This window comes from Danio aesculapii, chromosome 4 (assembly GCF_903798145.1).
Source record: "Danio aesculapii chromosome 4, fDanAes4.1, whole genome shotgun sequence".
NCBI lineage: Eukaryota > Metazoa > Chordata > Actinopteri > Cypriniformes > Danionidae > Danio > Danio aesculapii.
This window is the reverse complement of record NC_079438.1, coordinates 51,808,071-51,825,803: the sequence shown is the minus strand read 5'-3', so window position 1 is coordinate 51,825,803 and position 17,733 is coordinate 51,808,071. Positions and strand designations below refer to the sequence as shown.

Below are 17,733 nucleotides of genomic sequence, written 5' to 3'. Positions count from 1 at the left end.
ATAGTAAATATGCAAAACATATATATATAGAACAAAAAAAAACAAATAATAATGTGGCAAAACAATATTAAATTAATTAAATTCGTTTGAAAGTTCCTACAACTAGCCTTTTTCTGTTTTGAAAACAACATCAAATGCCTCAGTAAATTAATAACAAATAAAATTAAGTGGCTTACAGGCTAAAAAAATATGCAGAAAATCACAACTTGAAAGAAAAAGCCATGCATCTTCATTAAAAAAAATTATTCATTGGATTTCCTTTTTTTGTGGTTGCAAACAATTTATGTTGGCTGAATTTAGGCAATCAAATTAAGTTGAACATTACTTAATGTAGTTTGTTTGTTTATTAAAATTCAACCTATATAAATAAACAGTTTGCACCCACTTACCTTAGAAAATGTACTAACTCCAATGGATCATCCTTTCAGTGTTTTTCATAGAATGACCTACTTATTATTTTCTTTCCACACACACTCACTCACACACACACTAAAGTTTTTTTCCAGAGTTATTAAAGTAAGGGGGACATTTTCTAGCAATCTGATCACCAAGCGTCAGAAATCACACACACACACACACAAACACGCACACACACCGCAAAATGTGTGCGAAGGAAGGAACACGGGCTCCTCCCGGCGGGTCCCGGGCAGGAAGAGGGTGACGTCAGTGCGCTCCTCTCGCAGCAGATTCGGGTTACAGTATAGCCTGTGCTGTGAGTGTGTGTGTGCGTCCGCATCCGCGTGTGTGCTCGTGTTCCTGAATGTCGGATGGTGGCTGGAGGAGGAAAAGCGTGTTTACACAGACGGGCCGAGCGCCTGGGGAATCGCGCACGGCGAGAGGAAGTGAGCCGGCTCGCTGTCTGCCTGCTGCAACTTCCTGCTCACAGAGAGAGAGAGAAAGAGTGAGCGAGCGAGAGAGAGAGAGAAAACAGTCGGGATCCCATTACAGTCCGACTGAGAGCTGCCGAGACGGCCGACAGCATGGAAAAACAGCGCATTATACGGAATTCTTATTAATAAAGTGAAAAGGGACCCCGAGCATTACGCAGAGGTACGTGAATTACTCTTTCGCGCTATCCGATCCCTTTAGACGCGTTTTAAAATGTACTATTGATTCACAATAACAAGTAAAAGGAAGAAAGCTTTCAAAGTACGCGACTGAAACTTGATATCCAGAAAAAAAGAATGAAGCTTTCCTTATGCGGGGATGTTTACAAGTGATGTTTAACACTTTGAGCTAACTGAATGGATCTGTTTTAGCGGTAATAAACACCTCAAGTGTCCACCGTTCCCGTTACTCACGCGCAATTTACGCACGGTTTACGCACGACTGGGGAAAGTTTGAATACCTGTTGAGCTCACGATTTGGCGTTGCGCGTTTCTAACATTTTCCAGGTCGCACATTTGAACGCAGGGCTGCTAAAAAGGCTCGAATTTGGCTACTGCCACTTTAAACGCACTAGTAGAGTTTCTGGTTTGTCTGGAAACAGCAGCAGACTAATTGCCATGCGCTTCCGGATTGAAACTGGCAGTAGACAGCATCTTGAAAATGAGTCATTGGGGCAAACAAAGAAACTTCAGTTCAGCCCTAGAGCTGATGTTACCCCTGCATCTGGATATACAGGGGTTATTGCTTATGATTAGAGAAGACTGATGTATTTTATAGATCTTCATTGCAGTATGAGCTCAGAATTAACTTCAAGTTCATCATGGGTTTCCTAGGGGCAGTCGTGGTAACAACAATTATGAAGTAAAACCTGAGATGTTTTGCTCTGAATGACACTAATGCCACTTCAGAGGTCTTTTCCTTCTCTTTTGGAGTTTTGGACACAGTCACTGTCACATTGTGTGTAAAGTCTACTGTCATGTTCCTCCTATCGACTTCCTGTACGGTAAGATTGGTTGGATAGGTTTGCAGTCAGGCAGGTTTTGGTTTCTCCCATTGACATTATGTAAAAACAAGTTCAGTGGAAAAGAGAATAAATGATCTGTGGTGATTATAGGACTATTGTGTTAGCATTTCAGTTTAGCCTAAATATTTATGTATTTGTTAAGGTTATTATTTAAAAAACCTCTTTATATATATATATATATATATATATATATATATATATATATATATATATATATATATATATATATATATATATATATATATATATATATACTTTTATTTTAATTTAATGCAAATCTAAGGTTTTGGCACTTGCCATATAAATGCACACATAAATTCTTGGATGGTCCTGAAAATATGGTCACACTTGTGTTTTTCAATAATGGCAAAATAATTTGATGTAGCGGAAACATTTGGTTCTGCGCCTAAACAAAATCTTACTGAAAGCTCATTTTTTAAAATATCAACTTTCTTTCCAACATTAATCTGCTTCTTTAAAAAGACCAAACCTAGGTCTAGGTCTGTGCTCCAATACATTTAAGATTTATAACATTCATTCATTCATTCTCATTTGGATTAGTCCCTGATTTGTCAGGGGTCGCCACAGTGGAATGAATCGCCACATATTCCAGCGCGTTTTATGCAGCGGATGCCGTTCCACCTGCAACCCAGTACTGGAAAACACAAACCCATTTAGTTTACCCAATTCACTTACATTGCATGTCTTTGGACTGTGGGGGAAACCGGGACACCCGTAGGTAACCCACGCCAACACGGGGAGAACATGCAAAGTCCACACAGAAATATCACCTGGTCCAGCCGGGACTTGAACCAGGAACCTTCATGCTGTGAGGCGACAGTGCTAACCACTGAGCCACCCTGAATGAGTTTCACAGAAGAAGAAAAGTCCAAAAATTTTCTTTATACTTTGGTGTTGTGGTTGGACACAGACAATTTGGAAATAATATTTTTAGGTATATGCACAAATAAAAGAGCAACAAGTCGTACATGTATTATAACAATGAAACAACTATACAATAAACTCATTAAATCATAATATTACATTAAAAAAACATGAAAAAGGTGTAATACATTCATTTAAAAAAGTTTAAATAAATAAATATAATATTAATTAAATTAGCAGTATTTGTAATGTAATGTGATGTGTATTTATATAGCGCATTTATCATGTATGGCCATACACCCAAAGCACTTCACAATCATGAGGGGGGTCTCTCCACACCACCACCAGTGTGCAGCATCCACTTGGATGATGCAACAGCAGCAAAAGGTCAACGGCGCCAGTGCGCTCACCACACACCAGCTAGAGATGAAGTGGAGCAACAGTGATACAGCCAATTCAGTGGATGGGGATGATTGAGAGGCCATGATGAGTAAGGGCCTGAAGGAGGGAATTTGGCCAGGACACTGGGGTTAAACCCCTACTCTTTACGGGAAGTGCCATGGGATTTTTAATGACCACAGAGAGTCAGGACCTCGGTTTAACATCTTATCCGAAAGACGGCGCTCACTGACAGTATAGTGTCCCCTTCACTTAAACTGGTTCATTAGGACTCATACAGACCGCAGGTTGAGCACCCCCTGCTGGCCTCACTAACACCACTTCCAACAGCAACCTAGATATCCCATGTGGTCTCCCATCCAGGTACTGACCAGGCTCAGTCTTAATTAGTTTCAGTGAGTAACCAGTCTTAAGCAGGTCACACACCTGACGCGCCGCTCGGCGGCGTGCCCCGTAGCGCCACACATTTCAGAATTCTAAACATAGGTTTCTATCAGAGTACACACACCGGCGCCGCAACTCAGGACACTGTTCATTTCTCTGCCGCACCACAGAGGGCCATCTGATTAGTTTCATGTTAAATATCATGCGAATGTCCGCGTCTGGTGTGTAAAACTTTTAACTGTCATGTGCGCACCGTGTCGCGGCGCCGAGCGACGCTTCCAGTATGCGACATGCTTTAGGCTGCAGGGTGATATGGCTATGGCATAGAGAGAATGTTTTTTATACATGTAAATATTGCAATAATTATTTCAGTCATTTTACAACTTTAGACAATAACTTTGGTCACACTTGTACTTTTTAATTCTAAATATACAATAAACTCTTAACAATAACAATAAAGCAATAACAATAAAAAATTTATTTAAAAATACAATAAAAATACAAAGCATATGTAAAAATACAATATTAATTTAAAAAAGTAGAATTTTTTTTAAAAATAATATTAATAATATTACCAGAAAATGTTTTCTATACATCTAAAAAGAGTGTAATAACTATTGCAATATTCACAGCTTCAGAAAATTATTTTGGTCACACTTTTACATTGTAATGTAAATCCATGCTATAAACAAACCATTAACTAACACTTTTAGCTCAGTTAACTACTAATTAGCTGTTTATTGATGGTTAGTAAGGTAGTAATTGGGTGTAGGTCTTGGGTAGGATTAGGGATGTAGAATAAGATCATACTTCATAAGTACTAATAAACAGTTAACATAATAAGAATAGGCAGGTAATAATTAGTCAGTGGTTAATAGCATTAATTGTTACTTAAACTAAACACTTAACACTTTTAGCTTAATAAACTACTAATTAATTAGCTGCTTATTAATAGTTAAGGTAGTATTTAGGTTTTGTATCAGGTAGGATTAAGGATGTAGAATAAGATCATACTTCATAACAGTGAAAATAATAAGAATAGGCAGGTAATAATTAGCCAGTAGTTAATAGTGTGAATTGCTACTTAAACTAAACACTTAACACTTTTAGCTTAATAAAATACTAATTAATTAGCTGCTTAATAATTAGTAAGGTAGTAGTTAGGTTTTGTATCAGGTAGGATTAGGGATGTAGAATAAGATCATACTTCATAACAGTTAATATCTTAATAATAGACAGGTAATAATTAGCCAGTAGTTAATAGTGTGAATTGTTACTTAAACTAAACACTTAATTTTATCTCAATAGACTACTAATTAGCTGCTTATTAATAGATAGTAAGGTAGTACTTGGATTTAGGTATTGGGTAGGATTAGTGATATAAAATAAGATCATAAGTGCTTATAAACAGTTAATATCTTAATAATAAGCAGGTAGTAACAAGCCAGTAGGTAATAGTGTGAATTGTTACTTAAACTAAAGTGTTACCTAAAGTAAAAAGCAGTAATAAAAGCTTGTTTAATCTTATCAAGGAACATTTTCCAAACACTTTACGATATTCTGTGAGTAAATGCATGATGTTTTAAGTGTCTACACTCATTTCTGGAGCCCCAACACACACACATGCAGACATTCTGGGATCTGTCTGCGTAGTTTCAAGAGCTGCGGCTCTCTGGAGAAATGTGGTCGTGGAGAGAAGTCTCTTTTCTCCCTTTCTTTTCAGCAGGAGCTCCCTGAATTTTCCACTGGAGTCTGTGCGCGCAGGAAGAGTGCGCATTTAGTCATGGCGAAGTAATGTCTGCGCACACCAACTAATCTCATTACGAGTTTCCGCTGGCGCTACAGTGGAGGGGTTTGTGAGCGCGACGGCGAGTTTGGTGTTTAAAAGCTGTCTTGGGGCCATTCAAAATACTGCGCTTGGGGTTTCACGTCCAGACTGTCCATGTGTGTGTGTGTGTGTGTGTGTGTGTGTGTGTGTGTGTGTGTGTGTGTGTGTGTGTGTGTTGCATGTGTGTGTGCATCTTCTCACCTGGAAGTTCCTCTTTTTTTTTTCTCCTCCAAACACACTAGACAATGTGTAAAACTTACAAAGTAATCCACTGAATGACTAGGCTGCCACGGTGTTGTTCCTCCTGTCTACTTCCTGTATGGTTAGATGAGTTGGATAAGCATTTTTTTTGGTGTTTTCCACTGACTTTATTTAAGTTTCAGGACAGTTTCAAGTAAGGCTGCATGATATTGGATAAAATTTGTGATTCAACTACGATTTATATTGCCATATGTGTACAATTTTACCAGATAGCTTGAATAGCTCTATATTTGGAAAGGATTCATTAATTTACTGAGATCGTTTTGGAAGATTAAGGAGGTTATTCTGGATTATTATTGGGAATATAGGAGTGAAATACTATACATCCCAATAATCAGGTACAGGAATTGAATAATCAAATTTAAAAATAAAACCAAAAGTCTTCACTGTAGAAATAATTCAAAAATAGATCTTCATTAGAGTTACAAACAGTACAATTTCATGTGCTTGAATACTTTAAACTCTCATGCCTGAATGCTTAAACAGTCACAGGCCTTAAAAAACACATGCAAATGATAAACTTTCACTCCATTATGGTTAAATTCTTCGGTTACTCCAACTAGGGCTTCTGGTAAACCATACCTGCCAACATTTGTTTCTGAAAATTCGGGAGAGCGGGTGGGGTGGGTGTTCGGTGGTGAAGTGTCTATTGACTATTGAGGATGCGCACATCGTGATATCGATGCTGAAATGATATATTGTGCAGCCCTACTTTCAAGTCATTTTGGCCCACATGCATTTGTCGGTGATCCGATCGCAGTTGGTCATTCGAAATGCATCACTGTTTCTACCCAGTATTAACACGCGTTTATATCTTGCGATCGCTTGTGTTGTGATTTTTGTCCCTTTTTTCTTATTTAGTCTCTAAAAAATATCCGTAAATTTGCAGTTTTCTGTATTTTGTGAATCATGTCTTTATTTTTTCTCATATATTTAAGCTTTTGAATTGCCTTATGGGATCTTTCTTTCAGCAACTTTGAACCTTGGAAAGTTTGGAAAGGTGACTTTTATTAATATTTTAAATAGTTAAAAAAATGTCTGATATACTTTCTGGGTTGGTGTTGTAATAAACCGGCAGTACATTTTCTGTTATTTTACAGACTTGATTCTCTGTGTGGAGAGTTCAGATGCAAAAACCTCTACGTGCCATCTAAAATTTTCCTCTAAAATTAGTTATTTCCCTTTAATGGGAGTAATAATAACCTATTCTTTGCATTAAGAGTAAAATTATTGAGACTACACACAATAGCCTGAGAAAAATGCTAATCTTATATGAAAATTTTAGATGGCACTTGTATTATTTCTTATATATTATATTACTTCAAACAACTAAAATGTCAATAAAAGGTACTTTGTTAAACTGTAGAGTCGGCATGGGACAATAAGCGTTTTCAAGGTATACAGCTATTTGGAAAATCAAGGTTTTAAAACCACCAACATTTTCTGCTATACCGTTCCTACTGTATGTGTAAGATTTTTTTACATTTTTTTTAGGACAACAGTATCTCCAGCAGAAAAACATCCAAATATGCTGTTTTAAATTGTAAAGAAATCAGTGTTTTAGAAACTATTGAAGACAGCATAGGTCAATGATTCACTTGCATTATTTAGCCTGACAGGTTTACTGCTCCAAAATACTTTAAATGTTTCTCAAAATAAAATATTCTGTTTAAAGGGGAAAAGAGTTTGTTTTTTTGCCCAGACATTTAAAAAGAATCTATTTTAGAGCAGTGATCACAATACCGTCAAACCGTGATATTTTTATCTAAGGTTATCATACCGTTAGAATCTTATACCGGCCCATGCCTACTGTAGAGTTGCATTTTCAACATCAAAAGTCAACAGAGCAGAGGTCAACATCCCATAATGCTATTCAAAACTGTAAATAAACAGAAAACACTGTTAATTAACAGATGTTTTAGGTGTACATTACATTCACAGGGGCGATAAATGGCTGCTTTTGAATAAACAAACTCAAGTTGCGCTATAATAAAACAAAATCTTGAAAAATTTCCTTACAGAAAAATCCTGTAAAAAAAAAAACAGCAGCTCTAATTTTACCGTTAAAAATGCAGTAGACATGTCTAATAAAAAAAATGCTGTATTTCATTAATTAATTGAGTTTATACAGCACATGTTTTGAAGTACTAACATACATGTTATTGCTTTTTTGAGATTAGCATATAGACCATTTTGAGGGATGTAAACAAAAACAATGGTCCCAGCATATTTCCTGTTTTACATTTTTTTTATTTCTATAGCCTCTGAGAATCTAAAAAGAGACACATATTAATAAATAATGTTATGATAGCTGTTTTAACAGTAGGTTATGATTGAATTGCCTCTTGTTACTGTTATGAAATAGTTTGATAACAAGCAGGAAATGTTCATGGGCCAGTGACATGACCACATTGAAATGGTCTATAATGAACCAATGCTCATTACAAACCTTTCCCACAAGCAGAGAAGCATGCTAATATTCAGAAGGCGCTCGGTGTCCTTCACACTAATGCTAAACACCGTCATTGCAACACTCATGAAACTTAACGCATTTATTTCAAAATGAGATGTAACACAACTCTAATGTGCATGACTGATGTGGGAAAAAACTACAAAGAGCTATAGTAATGTCAACAAACATGCAGTCAAATCACTTTACAGATATTCATCATATATATTATGAAAACTTGCTTAAAGGTTTTTACTGTAGCACTTCTTTTACTTTTAAAATAAAGGCCATTTTTTGCAGTGTATGTAGTTTTGAGTGCAGGAGAGTAAGCAAATGAAAAGGATGCGGATGGCAACTATGATTATGATCGTAATCTGTTTGTTTTGGTGTGCTTCTTTACAACACGTCCCATCACTATCATGTGTTTAGTCACAAGGTGGAGAGTAGATGGTCTTTTCGGACTGTTTGAATGCATTTGAATACCTCTGAAAGTGATCAAAAGGGGACAAACGTCAAAATGTTTTAGATCCCACTTTCTCACGTTATTTAGTGTCGTCCAGTTGAGATGGGATTGACGAAAATGCATCTTAATAAACAGGGCCTTTAAAAAAACTAAATATATGTGATGTCCTGCTGTAGAATGAAAACAAATATTTAAAATGATTTAATTTAACAAGATTTGCACAGTGTTTTGTAGCAAATAGTGATTATAAACAAATAGTTACCATTTTAAAATAAAAAAAATCGTTAAAAACGTCAAATATTTTAATAAAACGTTTAAGAAAGCGATCTTCTATCATGATATTAAGTCGAATGAGTAAGAAAATAGAATAAAAAATATTTCAGTTGCATGCAGTTCTGATGTAGTTGCATTTAAAATAACAAAAGTATATTACATTTAATTTGCCAATAAATATATATATTGAAGTTTTGGCAAATATATCCTGAAACTACCCTAATAATTGTGCACAAAACGTAATAATAGCACACTACCCTCTAAATGTGGTATGTTGTCACAACCCATAGTTTAGATTAAATATGAACAAATCGTTGGGCCTACCCACCAGCATCAGCAATGCTGTTTCTCTGGAATGTTTTAAGAAACTCCTTAAGACTCACCTTTTTACCGTTGCTTTTAACTTAGATTGATTATTTTCTTAATTTTATCATCCAATTGTATTAATAGTTCATATTTTATTGTGGTCTTTTTCTTTTTTGACTGTTTTTATTGTTCTGCTTTGTTTGCCTTGTATCTCTGTTAGCGCTTTGGGACTGAGAAAAGCGCATTATAAATAAAATGTATTATTATTATTATTATTATTATTATTATTATTATTATTATTATTATTATTATTATTATTATTATTATTATTATTATTATTATTATTATTAAAAGGTGTCATTTAAACTTAATTACAAAAATTGTTGGGTTTGTCCGTGCTGGGTTATGACAATGTAGCATTTGCAACAACCTGGAGAGTAATAATCAAGACACATATTGAGCAGCAGAAACAAGTTACTACAATTAAACACAACAGCACTGTAATAAAAGCGTGTAAATTAAACCTTTAAAAGTGAGCCGTCAAATAAAACTGCATTATGGGTGCATTATGAGTGCATTTCTACTCTACTGATGAATCAATCAATCAAGTCCACTTTATATTAGGCTTTAACTACTGTGCACTTGCATCAAAAAATAAATGCAATGTACTTACTGTGATTCTAATGTATTGCAGAAGACATCAGGCTCTCTTGAGGTGAGATACAGGTGGGTTATGGGTAGTTTTAAGAGTGGGTTAAGGTCTAAGGGATGGTCAACAGTGTAATTACATGCAAGTATTTAATAAATCATAAGTACAATGTAAAAACATGTATTTACACAATAAGTACAGTGTAACAAATGATTAATTTCAGTGTGATTACATATTAGTGTAATAATTATATATTTATTTTAGGTAATCTAAAATAAAGCAGGACCCTCACTTTGACAAATCAGTGGCAAATTGTGTTGGGCCTATATACCCATGTGTGGATTTTACAATAGTCTGTCAATAGGTGTATATAAATATAAATGTTTATCAACTAAATTCTGTCCCAATACGTGATTTTTTTAAAAATGCATCCACTCCTGTTCAAAACAGACATGTATGCATCATGAGGATTAATAAAGGAAGACGATTGGCACAGAAAATCCATGTGGCTGTACTGACACCTCATCCAAATACCTACAAAAGCTGTGCATGATTATTTCATGCCATATTTGCATGTGTTAAAACAGCTTTGAACCCAATGACCATGAAGCTGATGCATGGCAGACAGATCAGAGCCGCTGCAGCGCAGACACTGTGTTTTGTTTACTGCACACTGTCTATTATTTATTTGGGTGTCATGAGGTCTCTCATCATCCCAACATGCCTAAATGCAATTGTGCATCAAGCTGTTGAAGAAAATCCTGGCTCACTTTGCTTCTTCGCTGTTTATAGAAAAACAAGAGAGCCATAAACTCCAGATTTGCACATGCAAATCACATTTGTACACAGCAATGCTGCATACATGGGGAAACTTTTTTTTTCTCCCCAATCTAACAATGACTTTTACAGCCACGTTCCACGCAGGCACCTCTCCAAACAGCCCAGAGCTTTAGAAATGTGTTTATTCCCATTGATTAGAACAATAAATCTGGGAATCCATGAGTCTGTTCATAGACGGGACCGTGCCAACACGAAAGGAGAAGCGGAAACCTCCCATTTGTGCCTTGTGTCCGTGTGGTCCCCGCGTTCCTGTGTTTGCTCCCCGCAGCAGGAATTCCTACCTTTCAGTTAGGGATGGCCATTCCCAGGAAGACGCCCTTCAAAGGAGAATTGAAGGAAGTCCTGATATAGACAGTTTTACGGTCGCTTAACGCAGATGCTCCGCTCAGAGGATGCTGGAGCAGGAAACGGCTTTATTTCGCTTCTTTGGGGGTTCGGAAAATAATAACTGGCCGACGGTGTGTGTGTCGCGAATGCAGCAGCTTTTATGTTTTGCCCAATCTTGAAGTATGAAATCTTACTATAAATCAGTATATGACTGCTATAATGAGATCTGTTTCACACATGTAGAATAATGAATGAGCATTGTGTGTGTGTGTGTGTGTGTAAATGCACAGCACTTCCTGATAAATATCTGTGGCCTATATTGGCAGGGCTTTCCGAGCACTTCCTCCTTTGTCACCACTGGTTTGGCTGAATCTTGTTGTTTGTGTCTCTTTGCTCTCACTCTGGCTGACATCCATACAAAACATCTGAAACACAAAAATAAAAGTATTAAGGACCAAATTATAAAGCAGAAAGCCAACATTAAATCAAAAAGGTAATCTTCATTCTTAAATTCATGCCCTTTCCGGGAATTTTCTATTGAATGTTATTATAAAGAGAGCATTATAGTCAGTAGATCAGAGATCACACTGCTGTTATATAACTTTACACATCTTATTCCCTAAATATGAGGAAGATATTTAGATTTATATGTGGAATATATATATATATATATATATATATATATATATATATATATATATATATATATATATATATATATATATATATATATATATATATATATATATATTAATGTATAGATATTAAACATAGATTTATATGGAGAATATATAGATTAATGTATAGATATTAAACATATAGATTTATATGGAGAATATATAGATTAATGTATAGATATTAAACATATAGATTTATATGTAGAATATATAGATTAATGTATACATATTGAATATATAGATTTATATGTAGAATATATAGATTAATGTATAGATATTAAATATATAGATTTATATGGAGAATATATATATATATATATATTAATGTATAGATATTAAACATATAGATTTATATGGAGAATATATAGATTAATGTATAGATATTAAATATATAGATTTATATGGAGAATATATAGATTAATGTATAGATATTAAATATATAGATTTATATGTAGAATATATAGATTAATGTATAGATATTAAATATATAGATTTATATGTAGAATATATAGATTTATATGTAGAATATATAGATTAATGTATAGATATTAAATATATAGATTTATATGTAGAATATATAGATTAATGTATAGATATTAAATATATAGATTTATATGTAGAATATATAGATTTATATGTAGAATATATAGATTAATGTATAGATATTAAATATATAGATTTATATGTAGAATATATAGATTAATGTATAGATATTAAATATATAGATTCTCAGTGAATAAAATCAAGAATTTCATATGAAAATATTTTGTATTACCAGATGAAGTCATAAAATACTCTTTTTGACATGTATATACTAATTGAAAATGTAATTTAAATATTTTTAAAACTAAATTTTCTACATCATTCAATTAATTGCATGATTGATAGATAAAGAAAAGTCTTATATTAAAAAAATAACCTATTACCATATAAAACTTTACATTATGCTTATTTTCTGAAAATATTTACACATTTTTTACAATCCAATTAATTTCCCGTAGACAAAACCAAGTGTTAAAATGTGTGACATTGCCAGTTGAAAATATTTTAAATATATTAGATATTTACTTTTAGCACATTTAGCACAATTCAGTTGATTGCCAAAATATTAACTGGTGTTTTACTGCATTTTGGATGCAAGTGTTTCAATTTGACCCTATCCTTACAGCTCTTTAAACGAATCATTCAATCAATCCCTCGATGTTTTCCAGAGCCGCCAGTTTGATGAGTGAAAACCAAGGTGAAAGTTGAAGCTTGTGAGTGTCTGTGTCAAAACGATGACAAAGACTTTCCCAAAATAAGGCTGTCTGCAACCAGGGAGTTCCTCTTGGCCAATAAAACACACTGTGTGTCAGAACTATCCACACTAGTGAAGTCAGCCAGCCTCGTTTTTTTTCTCCATCCATCCATCGCTCCGTCTCACTCGTTCCTTCCCTCCATCTATCCATCTATCGCTCCGTCTCTGGAGATTGTTGGCTCAGACAGCAGGAAGGCTGCAGTGAACGCCAGCCCGCCCTGTTTGACTGACTTACAGTTACCGAAAGGGTATGATGTAACGCTTGTAAAAACCGAGGAGTGTGTTTGAATGTGCACACTTGCATACATTTGATAGCTCTGAATTCGAGTCAGACTGGTTTTCCCAGTGTCAGAGCTCAACCCGAAGTCCTTTCTGTCCTCCACCCAAGATCTTCCTGCATCCTGACTTTGGTGTTGAGCCTCTTTTGTAGATGTGCAGTGAGAATAAACAACGAATAAAGCTGGAAAAAATACATCCTGTACTGTATTGTAATAACATTAACTAACTACATTGTAGTAACTATAAGTAAGTACATGCAGCTCACCTAAAAAAAGAAAAACCTGCTAACCGTCTTTTCTATGTAAAAGCACAAATATACATTTAAAAAACGTTCATGCTGCACCTTTATGTATAATAAAGCATGCACATTTAATATTGCATGCACATATTTTTTATGAATATGCATGACTAATTTTGTCTATTGTAGAATATTTTATAATGCAAATGCCATATTGGATTACTTTTAAAACTACTTTTGGATTACATTTGGATTTCTTTCTTTACAAAAGAAATAGAGAGATTTAAAAAATGTTCATGCTGCACCTTTTTGTATAATAAAGCATGCACATGTAATATTGCATGCACATATTTTTTTATTATTATGCACAAGGACAAGTAGAATATTTCATTAGTGCAAAAGCCATATTGGATTACTTTTGAAACTACATTTGGATTACATTTGGATTTCTTTCTCTTTTTTGCCAGTTTTTTTAACCTTAACACTGTTAGCTCATACTCAGTATTTAATTACTTTGATTTAAATGAGTTACCTCAGTATTAGCACCTATGGGCATTTTCATAGCACAAATGTGGCACATGCAGTATTTTTTAAAAGTTGGATCACCTGTAAATGAAAACTCTATTGATTTTTCTTTACTCTAGAAAGCACAAAGAAATAGAGACATTTAAAAAAATGTTCATGCTGCACCTTTTTGTATAATAAAGCATGCACATGTAATATTGCATGCACATATTTTTTTATTAATATGCACAACGACAAGTAGAATATTTCATAGTGCAAAAGCTATATTGGATTACTTTTGAAACTACTTTTGGATTACATTTGGATTTTTGTAGGCTTGATACTGATATAGCTCATACTCAGTATTTAATTACTTTGGTTTAATTAGTTTTCTCACACAATATTAGGACCTATGGATATTTTTATATCACAAATGTGGCACATGCAGTACTTCTTAAAAGTTAGCTCTGGAAATGAAAAGGCTGGTTGACTTTTCTTTACTCTGCAAAACCCAAATAGAAAAATTAAAAAAAAATGTTCATGCTGCACCTTTTTGTGTAATAAAAGCATGCACATACTTTTTTTTAAAGATGCACAGTGTGGATGCACTAACTTGGTCTAAGATTGTAGAATATTTTATAGCGCAAAGGCTATATTGGATTACTTTTGAAACTACTTTTGGATTACATTTGGATTTCTTTCTCTCTTTTTTTTTTTTTTGCTTGTTTTTTTGCCAGTTTTTTAAGCTTAACACTGATAGCTCATACTCAGTATTTAATTACTTTGATTTAAATGAGTTCTCAATATTAGCACCTATGGGCATTTTAATAGCACAAAGGTGGCACATGCAGTATTTTTTAAAAGTTGGATCACCTGTAAATGAAAACCATATAGACTTTTCTTTACTCTAGAAAACACATAGAAATAGAGACATTTAAAAAAAAATTTCATGCTGCACCTTTTTGTATAATAAAGCATGCACATGTAATATTGCATGCACATTTTTTTTATTAATATGCACAACGACAAGTAAAATATTTCAGTGCAGAAGCCATATTGGATTACTTTTGAAACTACTTTTGGATTACATTTAGATTTTTTATTTTTTTTTGCCAGTTTTTAGGCTTGATACTGATATAGCTCATACTCAGTATTTAATTACTTTGGTTTAATTAGTTTTCTCACACAATATTAGCACCTGGATAGTTTTTTTTTATAAAATCGCAAATGTGGCACATGCAGTATTTCTTAAAAGTTAGCTCTGGAAATTAAAAGGCTGGTTGACTTTTCTTTACTCTGCAAAACCCAAATAGAAAAAAAAAAATGTTCATGCTGCACCTTTTTGTGTAATAAAAGCATGCACATAGTTTTTTTTAAAGATGCAAAGTGTGGATGCACTAACTTGGTCTAAGATTGTAGAATATTTTATAGCGCAAAGGCCATATTGGATTACTTTTGAAACTACTTTTGGATTACATTTGGATTTCTTTCTCTTTTTTTTTTTTTTTTTAGATTTTTGCAAATTTTTTAAGCTCGACACTGATAGCTCATACTCAGTATTTGATAACTTTGGTTTAAATGCAATATTAGAACCTATTAAATGCAATATTAGCACCTATGGGTATTTTCATTACACAAATGTGTTAAATATGTTTGGTGACTATTATTTTAATAAACATATCTGTTTAGTTTAAGTGCGCCAAAATACATCAACCATATTCACCGAGAAATTGATAAAAATATTATTTTTCAAAATAGGGTGTACACAATTATGCTGAGCACTGTATATAATAGTTTTGTATGGACAAAGTAGCTCTTCATTTTAAGCAGAGATGAAGAAGAGGAGGTTATGGGAGTTCAGCAAGGTTAAGCGTGTGGCTCAAGGGCATGACGACAGTGGTCACAGGAAGCAAGATTTCAGCTTCCTGTACTGTTGAGCTTTTAACATTGAACCACTGCACCTTCCTGTTGGAGTCAGTCCCAGACCACATGGATGAGGGAACTCACTCGTGTCGATTAAAAAAATAAATCTTTATCTTACACCCAGTGGGTCCACTTCCATACCGAGTAAAACTGAATTGACCTGAGATGCATCCAATCATGTGGTCTTCGAATTGTTCTTTAAAGAATGTGAGCAGATATTTATGTGTACATCCTGTTTCGTGAGATCGCAGCTTCCTGTCTGTGTCCAACCACAACACCAAAGCATAAAGAGCATTTTTGGACTTTTCTTCTTTGTGAAACTCATTCAGGGTGGCACGGTGGCTGAGTGGTTAGCACTGTCGCCTTACAGCAAGAAGTTCGCCGGTTCGAGTCACGGCTGGGTCAGTTGGCATTTCTGTGTGGAGTTTTGCATGCTCTCCCCTTGTTGCTGTGGATTTCCTCCGGGTGCTTTGTTAATTGAATAAACTAAATTATCCTTAGTGTATGAGAGTGCATGTGAATGAGTGCGTATGGGTGTTTCCCAATACTGGATTGCAGCTGGAAGGGCATCCGACTGCATTAAACATATGCTGGAATAGTTGGTGGTACATTCCACTGTGGCAACCTCTGAAATTGAGACCAAGCCGAAAGAAAATGAATGAATGAAACCCATTCACAAAAACTGACCGTTCAGTGTGTTGTAGAGACTGTGTGTATATTGACAGTGTTAGGTCTGATAATGACTTTGGTTGGGTGGTGTTTATGAATTATGAATTAGATAATATGAAAGGAAGCTTTGGACTTCATGCTTTTTTATTACTATGTTAATCTGAAGCAGCTGATATTTTGATAAATAGAACTCATGTACAGTACAGCTCAAAGGTTCATTGTTGTTAATGCTTCAGTATGGTTTATTAATGTCTAATAATACAGTAAAATTTGAAATATTGTATTAAAATCTGGAGCAATATGTTGATAAATATTATTACTTATTTACTCTACTAAATGTTTTTTACTCATTTTTAATGCTTTGGAATGGTTTATTAATGCCTTAAAATACAGTAAAATCTGTAATGTTATTTTAAAATCTGGAGCAGTTGATCTTTTGATAACTCATATACACTACCACTCAAAGGTTCATCATATTTAATGCTTTGGAATAGTTTATTATTGTCTAAAATACATTAGAATCTGGAATATTATTTCTATTTAAAATAACTATTTTCTATTTTTAATATATTATTAAATTTCATTTATTTCTGTGACTGCAAATATGACTTTTCAGTATCATTACTCCAGTCACCAGAAATCATTGTATAAGAAGTTAATTTGGTGCTAAAGAAAGATTTGTTAATGTACACAATGTTTTGTGAAAATATATATATTTTTTTAAGTATGCAGTTTTATGTGTATTTACATATTCATTTAGCAGATGCTTTTAGCCAAAGTGACTTAAAAATGAGGACAAAAGCATTTAAATTCACTAAAGAGCTTCAATATATAGATGTCATGACACATCTAAGTTAGTTCAGCATTTATTTTAAAAGTTAAATCTTTTTGAAACAAAAAAAAGTCTCTTAAATGTTACTTTTATCCAGTTTTAATGTATTCTTGATGAAAAAGTTCATTTATTTAGAGAGAGAAACTCTAAACCGCCTTTATGTATGTTGTATCTAATTCGCATTTTGGAAATTTATTAGATGCAACAGGAAAAGATGAGATAACTTGACAATGACTTGCCCTATCTACACTTTAAAAAGTGATTATTTTTACTTAAAAAAGGGCGTAAACCCATTGCCTTAAATGCGACAAGTTTACTTTACTTACAAAAGTAAGTAA

The 17,733-nt window shown here is 33.9% G+C and overlaps 1 protein-coding gene across 1 annotated transcript in view; it reads left to right on the top strand.

Moving 5' to 3' along the window:
* The first annotated feature begins 679 nt into the window (after nt 1-679).
* Nucleotides 680-17,733, top strand: part of elk3 (ETS transcription factor ELK3) — a 35,858-nt gene continuing 18,804 nt past the window's right edge. The window contains exon 1 of the mRNA XM_056456035.1: nt 680-1,050. The gene's annotated coding sequence lies outside the window, so the exon portion shown is untranslated. The remainder of the gene's footprint in view (nt 1,051-17,733) is intronic.